Here is a 12,827-nt window from a genome sequence, read left to right as displayed (position 1 = left end):
ACTGGATCCACATTAATTTGGAGCAGCTGGGGCCAGCCTTGTTCAAGGCTCCTATAAAAAGAGCCTCTGCCTCCCAGCTCCTGCTCTCTTACAGCCCTAACCCATAATTTACTGAGTGAGAGATGACCTAAAGAAATTCCTGGGTAGCTGGAAAATGAGACAGAGAAAGGAACCATTTTCTTGTATAGGCTACCACTGGCAGAGCAGTGCTTGTGCAGGTGCTAAAAAAAGGGAAGGAATCTGGGAAGCCACAGTAAAAATGTATAAATTCCAGCATTCAGGAGGCATCATAATGGCTAATGATGGAAGGAAGGGGTACAGTGGGTGGTGCCTCCCACGTTTCCCTGAAACAGCATCCTTTGGCAATTCAGTATTTCATAAAGTCCCCCTGAAGATTTATTAAAACTGACAAAGTCGTTCTGGGTTTGAGGAATAATGAGCTCCTCCAAGATTTTTTTTTTTCTTTTGGTGAAAAATTATAGAAAAGCATGAGTCCCATCCATGGCTAAATCTGAGTGAAATCCAGCAGCAGCTCTTTCCCTGTGGAGTGTCCTTAGGATTATGGGATCATCAAGGTTGGAAAAGACCTCTGAGATAATCAAGTCCAACCTTGTTTGGAAATCCTCTGGATTTCCTTTGGATTAGAGCATGCTTGGGAAATGGAAAAGGCCCGGGTGGGGTTTGTTACCCCAGCAGAGTGACCCACTGCTGCCTTGACTGGTGAATTCCTAAAGATTCCATGTGCCTTCCATACTTGAGGATGGAGCTGGAGTGACCAGATGTAATGCAAAAAGCAAAAAAGCAGCCCAAGGCATTCCTTTGGCCCTCTCCAAGCCCTTGTTTAATATTGACAGGAGCACTTTGTGCTTATGTAAGTCTGCTACATGCCAAAGGAATCCGAATCAAGGTGCTGTTACTTAATGCAAACACCCTCCCTGCTGTTTCACGAGGCTTTAAAAGGTGATCAAGACTTATTAGGATTTAAGGACTCATTTTAGCTGAATTGATCAGATGGCATTTAGGTGTAATTTCAGCTAAAAATACAGGCAAGGGATAAGCAGATTTTATTTCTATATAAAATCCTCTCCTCCTCTCCCTGTGCCATGCACACAACCGGCTGGGTTTGCACTTACCCTCGGCAGCTCTGCCTGTTTTGGGGGGATTTGGGGGCTTTTTGTGCCCTGGCAAAGGTTCTTTGGGCTGGCCCTGAAGGGAGGACAGCTCTGCCTGATGGATTTAAAGCATTTCCCTTCCTACATCACCAAAGCTGATTGTCCAGAGCCACGTTCCGGATTTAGCTTCCACCAGCGCCGCTTCGCAGTTGCAATCACAGATTTCTTGGAGTCGGCACCGAAATGTGTCCAGGCGGTGAGAACCGGAGCTGGAAGGAGTGGGATGCTCTTCCACGGACCAACATTGCCATCCCACGGACCAACATTGCCATCCCCTGGCGCCGCGCCTTCCCTGCAGCCTCCAAAGGGATGCTCCGCTCCCAGCGCTCGGGAGGCGCTGCAGGAAATGCAGGAAAGCCCCGAAATTTCACTCCCAGCCTGGGAATGGAGGGATTTTCCCAGGATCAGCCTCAGGACACTCAACCTCATCCTCAGCCCGATCCTATTTCCCGTGGTGATCCCAATCCCACCGCGTCTCTGTGCCAGCCCCGGCTCTCCCCACTCCTGAGTTCTGTTAATTCTCATTTTCTCCAGCCTCACTAATAATTTCCCATGTGGCCCCATATCAAATGCTTTATTGAACTCCAGATAGATTAGATCTACCAAATTTCCCTTGTCTGGAAAACCAATTATCTTATCAAAGGAAGATGTCAGCACAGGCTGGCACAAACTGCTTTTGGTAAGCCTAGGTTGCACTTTATCTCATTTTTCTCAGTGCTTTAATTAATGCTTCCTTCAGAATTTGTCCTGCAGTCCCACGTCTGACTACAAACGGGTTAACACGTCCACAGCTGGATGTGCTTTTCATTCTCCTTATCTTCCTTATTTTCCCTATGATCCAGTGGCTCGTAGGGCCTCAATCTGAGCTGCTTGAACCACAAAGCTCATTAGAAAGCTCTGCTGTCCTCCCTGCACACCGTGTGTCCCTTCTCCCTGAATTATGGGCAACCAGGGAATGGCCTGGTCCTGGCAGTTTCCCTTTCTGCCTGCATTTACCTATTTCCCTAAAGAAGCTTTCCAAGGCTCCTGACTTCCCCTCACACTGAAGATGCACCTTTCTGCTGTCATGACATTTTTATCCATCCCTGTCATCTCTCTTTTCTGGAGATCATGGAATCCCAGGGTGGTTTGGGTTGGAAGGCACCTAAAATTCATCCAGTGCCACCCCCTGCCATGGGCAGGGACACCTTCCCCTATCCCAGGTTGCTCCAAGCCCTGTCCAGCCTGGCCTGGGACACTTCCGGGGATCCAGGGGCAGCCACAACTTCTCTGGGCAACCTGTGCCAGGGCCTCACCACCCTCATTATAAATAATTTCTTCATTTCATCTTCAATATCTGGAGCCAGACTGTTGCTCATGGGAAGGTCTTACCCCATCTCTGATGTCATGGACACACAGGAATTAGTGAGACCAAGTTCCTCAGGGATTTTAGCCACCAAAATAAAATTTTAGGAGTTTTTTTAACAGATAAACACATGATATGATTGAAATGAAGGCAGTGTGGAAGTTGTTCCTTCACTTTGTCATGGCAGACCAAGGGTGTGCAGCTTAAATGATTCCATGTTATTCCAGGGCAAAATCTTGAATTCTGGATATGCTGAGATTTTTCTAGTGTGGCAGCAGAGCAGTTTGCCATCCCACCAGGGCCAGAAATTGAAATTTTCCCTACCATTTGGAGTAAATGTCCCCTCCAGCTATCAAGGGGTCCTTGCACTCATAGCCTGGAAGCTGAAGATGCTCACAGAGATCCTCTTTGCTGCTCCTCATGCCTAAAAAAATCCCTGGAAAATGCAGCCTTCCCAGCAGTCTGCTAGTTTTGTTTTGGCAGATGCTCAAGCAAATGTTACTTTTTGGCATGGTGGGTTCCCATCTTTTTGGAATCCATCTTCTTGGCCTCGTGTCAAAACGTGCTGACAGTTCGGCTGGGCCTCTTGGAAAAATCCTGGGCTGTTCCCATTTTGTATTTTACAACCCCACAGCAGCTCTTGGATCATGGGGAAGGAAAGGGAGGTCAGGATGGAGCCTGATGGAGCCAGGGAGGGGGCTTGGGGGGATGGAGGGTGGAGAAGGACTCTGCTTCTCCCACAGACCCTTCTGTGATGGCAGGGCACACCAGGCCACCCCTCCTGCCTTTACTCCACTTCCCAGGCTCCAGATTTCTGGAGGAAAGCCATCAATCCCAGCCCATCCACTTGTTCTCCAGATTTAACTTCCAAGTTCACCATTCCTGGTCAGTTGTTTCACCTCCTCTGTTCTTTGCAGCATTTTATGGCCAGGGAAGGGGCCCAGGAGCAGGGAAAGCTCCATCTCTGAGGCTCAGGAGACACACGGTGGCCACGGGGACAAACTGGTGTGATGAAGGGCTTGGAGCAAACAGCAGTGCTCCATCCCATCCTCATTCCCTGAGCTCTGCTCTCCTTCCCTTCCTCTGCACACAAGCAGAGCAAGCAGAGAGCAGCAGGCTCTGAGCACAGGCAGAGCTCCAAGGAACCAGAACAAACCTCACACAGCACGAGTCATGTGCCCCAAACTAAATTTGCCTGAAAAAAAAAAACCAGCCTGAGAGTGTTTTACACCAACTTATAATGACTTTCTTTCTGTTCTGGTTATTGCTGTTGTTCTGCTTAATACCTTCCTCACTTAAAAACCCCCTGAACATGACCCCGTGGCAGCCACGACACAAATATCATTTGCTTGGATTATTCCTGAGGTGGTTCCTGTGCTGGAGGCAGTAAGTGCTTACAATCACTCAGTACATAATGGAGAAATTCATTCCAATAATAACAATAATAACAGCATTTATTATTTTTGAAATATGACTCTGATGAATTCATGAATATAGAAAGCTCTTGTTGCTGGCTGCTGATGGAACTGAGCAGGATTTTCTGATGGAATTTTTTTGGAGATTTCTAATGCTGTTGCTCCAGATGTGCACCCATCACCTCTCGGTATCTGACTCCAGGCCCCACTGGGTGTTTGGAGCACAGGGAGGACAGATCAACCTGGGGCACCTCACCCTGCTCAGGGCACTGTGCTGACAGTATCCCAGCATGATTTGGGTGGGAAGGGACCTTAAAGCCCATCCAGTCCCATCCTCTGCCATGGGCAGGGACACTTCCCACTGTCCCAGGCTGCTCCAAGCTCCATACAACCTGGCCTTGGACACTGCCAGGGATCCAGGGGCAGCCACAGCTTCTCTGGGCACCCTGTGCCAGGGCCTGCCCACCCTCACAGGGATGAATTTCTTCTTAAAATCTGGTATTTACTATTATTTATAAATGTTTGTTATAATAAACCCTTTCTTATAGGCAAAACAACCAATAATTTTGAGCTTTTGTCTCCCTGGAGTTTCTCTTTGCTAGCTCTGTGGGGTCCAGTAAAACCAGGCTTTGCTCTGGCCCACCCTGCCCGCAAGCAGAAACCCTACACATGTCTGATGAGCTCAGCTTGGAGGGTTTCTTTGCCTTGCAGGGACTTCAGGAGTGGCACAGCCCAGATCTCAGGAGCTCAGATATAATCTGCAGCAGGTACAGTGGCAGTTTGCACTGCCCTGCTCAGGGGAAACAGATCTGTTTCTAATGGGAGGAGGAAATAAAAGTAGCTTTGCCTCATGAGGCTCCCCAGTCTAGAGGTGCTGCATTCTGATTTAGCAGCTCAGAAAGCCCTGGTGCTGCAGAGGAGGATTGAGGACCACCCCTGGCTGGCCCAATTCCCTTTGCTCTGGAGGTGGGGAGAGAACTGGAAGGGCAAAAGTGAGACAGTTTGTGGGTTGAGATAATGACAGTTCAATAGGGGAAGTAAAAGCTGTGCACAAGCAAACAAACCCCAGGAATTCATTCCATGAATGAGGAGGTGTAACCGTGTTCACAGGGGTCTGAGGGTGAGGGAAGAGATGAGGATCTGACTCCATGTTTCAGAAGGCTTGATTTATTATTTTATGATATATATTATATTAAAACTATACTAAAAGAATAGAAGAAAGTATTTCATCAGAAGGCTAGCTAGGAATAGAAAAAGAAAGAATGAATAACAAAGGCTTGTGACTCAGACTCTCTGTTTGAGCCAGCTGGGCTGTGATTGGCCATTAATTAAAAACAACCACATGAGACCAATCACAGATGCACCTGTTGCATTCCACAGCAGCAGAAAATCAATGTTTACATTTAATTTCTGAGGTTTCTCAGCTTCTCAGGAGGAAAAATCCTAAGGAAAGGATTTTTCAGAAAATATCATGGCTACAAGGAGGTGCTCAGCCATTCCCAGGAAAGCCAGGCTCCATCCCACAGACAGGTGACTGAGGAAGGGAAATGCTACCACTCCAAGAATCTCTCTCCTCCTCCTTCTTCCCCAGCTGTGTGTGGCAAACACAGCCCCATCCCAGCTCCACTGAGGGAAATCAGCTCTACCTCAGCCCAACCCAGCCCAACGACATTGCTTTACAACTGGCTGTAATTTGGCACAGATCAGCTCCTTGCACTCCTTCCTCTGATATTTTTCCCTCTGTGCATTCCTGGCCCTGCCTCCCTGTGAATTGACTGCCAAGCTCTCCTCTGGGAGATGTAACTCTGGGTCTGTTTAGATGAGCTTCTCTCCTTCTGTGTTCATCTGCATGTAAGCTCTAAGTGCTTTATTGTTTTCCCAGCACAGCTATTGATTTTTGGGAAAATAACTAAGAAAACATTAATTTATAACTTCCCTGTTGCTCAGAAGGAGCAAATTACTTTTCTACCATATCAACATAAGTCTAAAAAATGACACAGGCTTTCAATGAATACCCAAAGGTATAAATGCCAGGAGTTAAGAGCGGTGAGGAGGATGGAAAACCAGAGAGGGTGAGTGGAGGGAGGTCCTCAATGACCAATCTATGATTATGGAATTCCAGAATGGTTTGGGTGGGAAGGGACCTTAAAGCTCTTCCATTCCCACCCCCTGCCATGGGCAGAAACACCTCCTTCCACTATCCCAGGTTACTCCAAGCCCTGTCCAACCTGGTCATGGACACTTCCAGGGATGGAGCAGCCACAGCTTCTCTGGGCACCCTGTGCCAGGGCCTGCCCACCCTCACAGGGAAAAATTCCTTCCCAAGATCCCATCTAACCCTGTGGCAGTGAGAAGCCATTCCCTGTGTCCTGTCACTCCAGACCCTTGGAAATATTCTCTCTTCATGTTTCCTGTCAGCTCCTTCAGGCACTGGAAGGCCAAAATGAGGTCACCTGTGACCCTTCTTTTTGCCAGGCTGAACAATCCCAAACTGCCCAGCCTTTTCGCATGGGAGAGGTGCTCCTGGAAGTCCATCAGGATGTTTATATGGGGTGTGCAAGGAGAGGCTGAGGGAGATGCTCAGAGCAGAGGAAAAGGGAATCTGGTCACTGTCTCTCCCTGTTTAAGAGTTCCTTGTTAAAGCTGAGCCAGGCTGCTTTGGGTGATGCCAAGAGGGTGTACAGAAATTAAGTGTTATTATATCATGGTATATATGTTGTATATATTGTATATGGCATATATATTATATCATGGTGTGTGTATATATATATATATATATATATATATATAATTTTGATTTTTTTCATGGTGAACAGCAATGTCTGCATGGGATTCTTGCCTTCAGGTCCTGACTCCTCCTTTGAATCATCTTTTTGAATGGTGCTTCTGCCCAATCCAGGCCCAGCAGACATACAGATCCAGCCCAGGGGCTCGCTGGTCTCCTGCAGGGCAGAGCCCGAACAACATCAATGCTCCCCTGCTCTGGGAGGAGAAGCTGTGGCTGCCCTGGATCCCTGGAATTGTCCAAGGCCAGCCTGCACAGGGCTTGGAGCAGCCTGGGACAGTGAGAGTGTCCCTGCCCATGGCAGGGTGTGGAATGGGATGGGCTTTATGGTCCTTCCCACCCAAAGCCTTCCACGGCCCTGTGATCCATGTCCCAGTGAACCCAACCTGAGCAGGCAGACCAAAGGTGGTGGGACACTTTCCCCATGACTCTGGTGATTCTCCTGTGGTGTCTGAGTCCCAGAGGCTGCTCTGAGTGTGAGGGAAGGGAAGGGAAGGGAAGGCCTGACTTTGTCACATCCCTGGGAGCTGGGGCCTCTTCCTGCTCATGTTGACGCTGAGGGGTGATTTCGGCCTCTCCTGGCCCTGCCACCCAGCCCTTGGAGGTGCAGGAGGTCCAGGCACAGGCTCTGCCTCCAGACTCTTGTTTTCTGTGGAAAACAGGCTCCCATAGAGGGCAATGCAGAGCAGCAGCAGCAGCATTTTAGCTGCTCCCTGTGGTTAGTGTTAGTGTGTGTGAAGCACCCTGCACTCAGCCCAAGCACCAGCTGTGACCCTGTCTCTTGTCTCCTCAGCAGATTTGGGGACCCAAATTCCCACTCTGGGCTGGCAGGGCACCATTGAGGCCATGGCAGTGGCACCTGGAGCAGGGAATGGGCAGAGCCTTGGTGGGATGCTCAGCCTGCAGCATCCAGGGGGTACAAAGAGATTGGCCGCAGCTCATCTGGAATTAAGGAGCAGGATGAGGCTGCTCCACGCTGTAAGTTTCTGCTGGAGTGATCTCCATGGAAAAATCTCCTCCTAAATCTGTGGCAAGAGTCTCAGTAGGGCATTAGGGCAATGGAGAGAGCTGGGGCAGGATGGGGAAGTTTCTGTTGTAGGAGTGTCGGTGGGTAGGATGGTGGGGATAGACGGAGATGAGAGATCTCTGCAGCCAGGTCAGGAACTTGGGGTTTATTGCAAAGGGCCTGGGGGCAGGGCCCTGCTGGGATTTGGGGTTGATTGCAAAGGGCCTGGGTGCAGGGCCCTGCTGGGATTTGGGGTTGATTGCAAAGGGCCTGGGTGCAGGGCCCTGCTGGGATTTGGGGTTTATTGCAAAGGGCCTGGGTGCAGGGCCCTGCTGGGAGCTGCCAGGCACAGCTCAGAGCAGGCCCGAGAGAAGAGAGGGGGAGAGAGAATGAGAGGGGAAGAGAGTAAGAGGGTAAGGGAGCAAGGTTCCAGTTACAATACAATAAATCTTCTTCTGTGTTGAATTTCTGATTCTCATTTAACCAATCTAGTACAAGATACAAATCCTATAGCATTTACATGCAGCCTATAAGAATCATTACATTACCATACTGTGTTGCATTTTAAACCCTAAAAACTCCTCTTTGGGCCCCTTCTGCCAAGCTGGCAGGGTCTGCTCTGACCCTTAGAGCTGTCTGCAAGCAGAGGGTGTTGTTCCATCAAAAGGGGATTACCTTCAGCTAGCCACACCATTGTTTTCCAGTTGTTCAGTAAATAACTGAGGTATCTCAAAGCTTGCTTTCATTTCAATCTCGCTTATAGTTTCCATATTCTCAAAATCTTTTGCCAGACAATCATATTTATAAGGCTTTCCTGTTTCATCTTCCCCAACATTCCATGCTACGGATAAGATAAAAACTGGGCTGGAACTTTTACTATCAGCTGCTATTTCTGTCCTGGTGCTGCTGCATCCTCCAGGCTCAGGATGTAATCCTGGATCCACCATGCAATCATAGGTTCATGTGGGTTGGAGGGCATCCTGGAGATCATCCATCTCCAATGCCAGGGATCTGCTGGATGGGCACATAGATGTGTTCACCCCCAGCATTGGAGCTGTGTGCTGGCCCCCCCAATTCCCTGCAGGTCACCTGCAAGGATGGGCCTGTGGGTGTTTGCCCAAGGGGAGGGCTCCTCACCCAGGGGCGTGCCTGCACACTGGGCTCCTCACCCACGTCATTGCCCCAGGGATGGTTCTCACACCTGGAGCCCTCCCGGCATTATTACCCGGGCTCTTATCAGCTGATTAAGCCCTGGGTATCTCGCTGCCTTTCCCGTGGGCGCTGTTTGCCCTCCCATCCTTCTCCAGCCCTCCCAGAGAGAATCACGTACCCAGAGCAGGATCTCTGCACCCTGCCTGGGGCTGAGGGGCTGCCCCGAGCAAACCAGAGCCCCTGGGATGTTGGTGGCTGATTTTGAAAAGCTAGCTGGCTTTTTGGTGCCATCACAGGCTGTGGGAGGGGATGCACTGAGTGGTTTTGGTGGTTTCTGAGCACTGCTGGTGGAGACAGGTGGGGGTTTGGGTGGAAAATGGATGGAAAATGGGTGCAGCACGTGGTGATGCCAGCACTCGTGTGCTGGACAAATCATCCAGCTCTCCTAGTTTTTCTGGATATGCAGCTTGGCCAAAAATAGGAAGAGAAAGGAAAAGGATGAGGAGAAGGAGGAGAGAAGAACCTGACGAACCTGCAAAGAACCTGATTGCTGTTGGTGGCTGGAGCCAACAGCAGGACTCCCCTGGATGCTGTGGTGTCCTCACACAGGCTCTGGTTCAAGGGGGTGCACTGGGCAGTTTTCTTGCATGCCACAGCTCCACGTCTCCTTACAAATGTCCCAGCACAGGCTGGAGTTCACAGTCCTCACACTCCAGAGCCAGGAAAGCTCTGAGGAAATCTCTCCAGCCTGAGGTGGGTCACCCAATCCTGTTCCTGCCTCCTCAAGGCATCCTGCTGGGGACGAGCAGAGGCTCTGAGAGATTGGGAACCTCCCCACCTGCCTGGGCAGGATGTGCTGGGTTATTTGGGAAAGCCCTGTTGTTGCTGTTGCAATGTGTTTGCCAGGGTTAGGCCGTAGTGTGCAGCCTGCTTCTAAGTTTGTTATCAAAGCCTGAATAATTCTACAAAGCTACTGAAACATAAATTGTGCTAAATTAAGAAAGAAGAGGCTGAGAAACCAAAGACCAAGACCACAAGAACTAGATAACAGCAGGCTGTAAAACCCCTAGACTGTAACCAATCACATACTCTGAGAAATGCAGGCAGAAAATGAGTGAACAAGACAAAGACACCAATCAAGAAATGTGTATTTAGTAGTTTGTAGGATCTATAAATATGTGTGTAAGATAAACAATAAACAGCTTCTGCTTAATCATATTGGCTAGTTGTCCAAGAGTCCTGACTCTCCCATGTCACCCTCATATTTTCTGGAAAAATCTCTTCGCTGGGATTTCTTCTCCTAGGAAGCTGAGAAGCTTCAGAGAAAAATTAAAACAATAATTATCTGATTCGCTTCTTCTGTGTTTTGCTGCTTTAGAATGTGGTTTAGAGATTGTTTATCCAACATGTGAATTGTTTTAACTTAATGACCAATCATGGTCAGGCTGTGTTGAGACTCTGGAAGAGGTCATGAGTTTTTCATTAGTAGCTTGTTAAGCCTTCTGTAAGGATCCTTTCTCTATTCTTTAGTATAGTTTTAGTATAGCATAATATAATATAACATAATATAATATAATATAATATAATATAATAGCCTTCTAAGAACATGGAGTCAGATTCATAATTTCCTTTCTGCCATGGGAGACCCCAAAAATACTGCACTCCTGGATGTTTCCTCCTTTGGAAGTGTACAGAGCACCAACCCCACATGGCAAAGTTCTTCCTTGCCCTAGAACACCCTCCCTAGGTGTGGATCTGGATACAAAGAGAAAAGGTTGAAGGTGCTGCAAGCCACCCCCAAATGTGCCTTTTCCCAGTCCCACCCCTGCTTTGTGACGCTGGCAGAGCAGGGGACTCACCTTTGGCCACGGGAGCACCTGGCACTGCCCACTGCTGGGAGAGCACAGCCCCAGCTGAGCCTTATCTGGGCACCCCAGAGTGCAAACAGCAGAGCCATGAGGCTGCTGCGAGCCCTGCCAGGGCAGCACACGGCCGGGAGGCAGCGCAGCTCCTCGGGCTCCCCAGTGCCTCTGGATCCCTCCCAGCGCGGCTCCCCAGCACCCTGCACGCCTCACCTGCTCCTGGCAGCCCTCAGGTGAGTTTGGCTCTGTCCCTGAACCTGTAGAATGGGGAGGCAGGTGTGGCACAGGGCAGGGAGAAGCCCCTTCCTTTGCTCAGATCAGACGCATTAATTAATCTGCCGTGAACCCCATACATTCCTTGCACGGGTTTTCCATCAGGAAGCGCTTTCCTGGTGTTAAATGTGACAAAGCTGGAGTTGGCCTGTGTGCATGTGCTTTGGTTTGATTGCAGCTGTAATTTCCTCAGAGATTCAAAATTCAACAGTGTGTGTTTAGCAGACTCTGTGTGGAAATCAGGGACTGGCCTGGGGTTATTCCCAGAATTGGGGTGGGTGCATCCCAAAGGCAAATCCCACTGGCTCTCAGGGGAAAGCTACAGAGAGGGGAGAGGTTTCTGCTTTGAATCCCAAGGGATTCCAGGAGCTGAGGGGATGCGGATTCAGTGGCACTGGGGTTTGCCAGGGGACTGCGAGATGTGCACTGTTTGCTCGTGGTGCTCGAACTGCAGTTTGTGATGCAGCTCTCGCTTTGGACAGCCTAAAACTGAAATGAGAAAACTGAAATGGGCTCAAGGGCTGGGCAAACTGCGAGCTGCAGATGCTGGGATTATTTATTTATTTATTTATTTATTTAATATCCTTTTTAGCATTTGAGGAGTTTTAGCCCTTGTTCAAGCTGAGCCCGAGTCCCTGCAGGGCTGGTGGTGCCCCGTGGGCTCTCCTGGGCTCATCCCTCTGCACACCACAGGGACTCCAGGGGTGTGATGTGCAGGGGGTGTAGGGCCAGGACCCAGCAGCATCACTGCCCCTCTTCGGTGGCAAAATCCCACTGTATTCCCAGAGCCCATGTTCCACAGGCCACCTTGGGTGGTTATCACAGGCATCTGTAGTAATCTCCCTTGTAGTCTCCCAGCCTGTCCTCATGCTGCACTTGCAACACGGAAATTGCCCCAAGAAAAGAAATGTCTTTACAAGATGGGCCATCAAGGCAGCAGCCAGCCCCGAATCATCCCACTCAGCAGGGTAATCTATTCAATGGCCGGGATTTATTTTTAACATTCTGCTCCGCAGTCCTTTTAACTCGAGCAGGGAAGGGAACATTTTGATAACAGCAGCCTCCAGGTCAAATGTGATGAGAATTCATAACTCGCCACACAGGGGTTTTGGAAAACCAGCCAAGCAAAACAATTTCCCGGAATGAGCCGATGAAGATGCGTGTTTCTCTTCACAATGTCATGCACAGAGCACGGAGGTGTTGGAGTGGCTCCTCATTCTCTGCCCACAATTTGCAAATAAAATGCCTCCCGGGCTGTTTTAAATCTGAAGAACGATTGCAAACACGGCTTTGCTGGGCTGCTCATAAAGACCTGAGACATCGGATCTGGCGGCCATCAAAGGAGAAATATGAATCCAGTAATGGGAATGTCCTCGTGGTCCCAACTCTAATCAAAGCAAAGCCAGGGGTTTCTGCTTCAGGAGAGTGGCATCAAGATTTAAAAAGGAACAGAGGGCCTCCAGTCCCTGGTCAGCACTGGAGGAGCAGCAGGGATGATTTACAGGGGCATGGAGTGGCAGGACAGGAGGAATGGCTTTAACTGATAGAGGTTAGATGGGATATTGGGAAGGAATTCCTTCCTGTGAGGATGATGAGGCCCTGGCACTGCCCAGAGAAGCTGTGTCTGCCCCTGGATCCCTGGAAGTGTCCAAGGCCAGGCTGGATGGGGCTTGGAGCACCCTGGGGTAGTGGGAGGTGTCCCTGTCTGAAGGGTACAGGAGCACCACTGAGTGTCCCCCAGGACTGGGATGACCCAGGTTAGATTGGAAGGATCCCCCTGAGCTTTCCTGGCCCTGGAGTCCAAGGGGTCTGAACTC

This window comes from Melozone crissalis, unplaced genomic scaffold (assembly GCF_028551555.1).
Source record: "Melozone crissalis strain CALT ecotype California unplaced genomic scaffold, PUWL_Pcris_2 ptg000034l_1, whole genome shotgun sequence".
NCBI lineage: Eukaryota > Metazoa > Chordata > Aves > Passeriformes > Passerellidae > Melozone > Melozone crissalis.
This window is presented reverse-complemented; position numbering follows the sequence as displayed.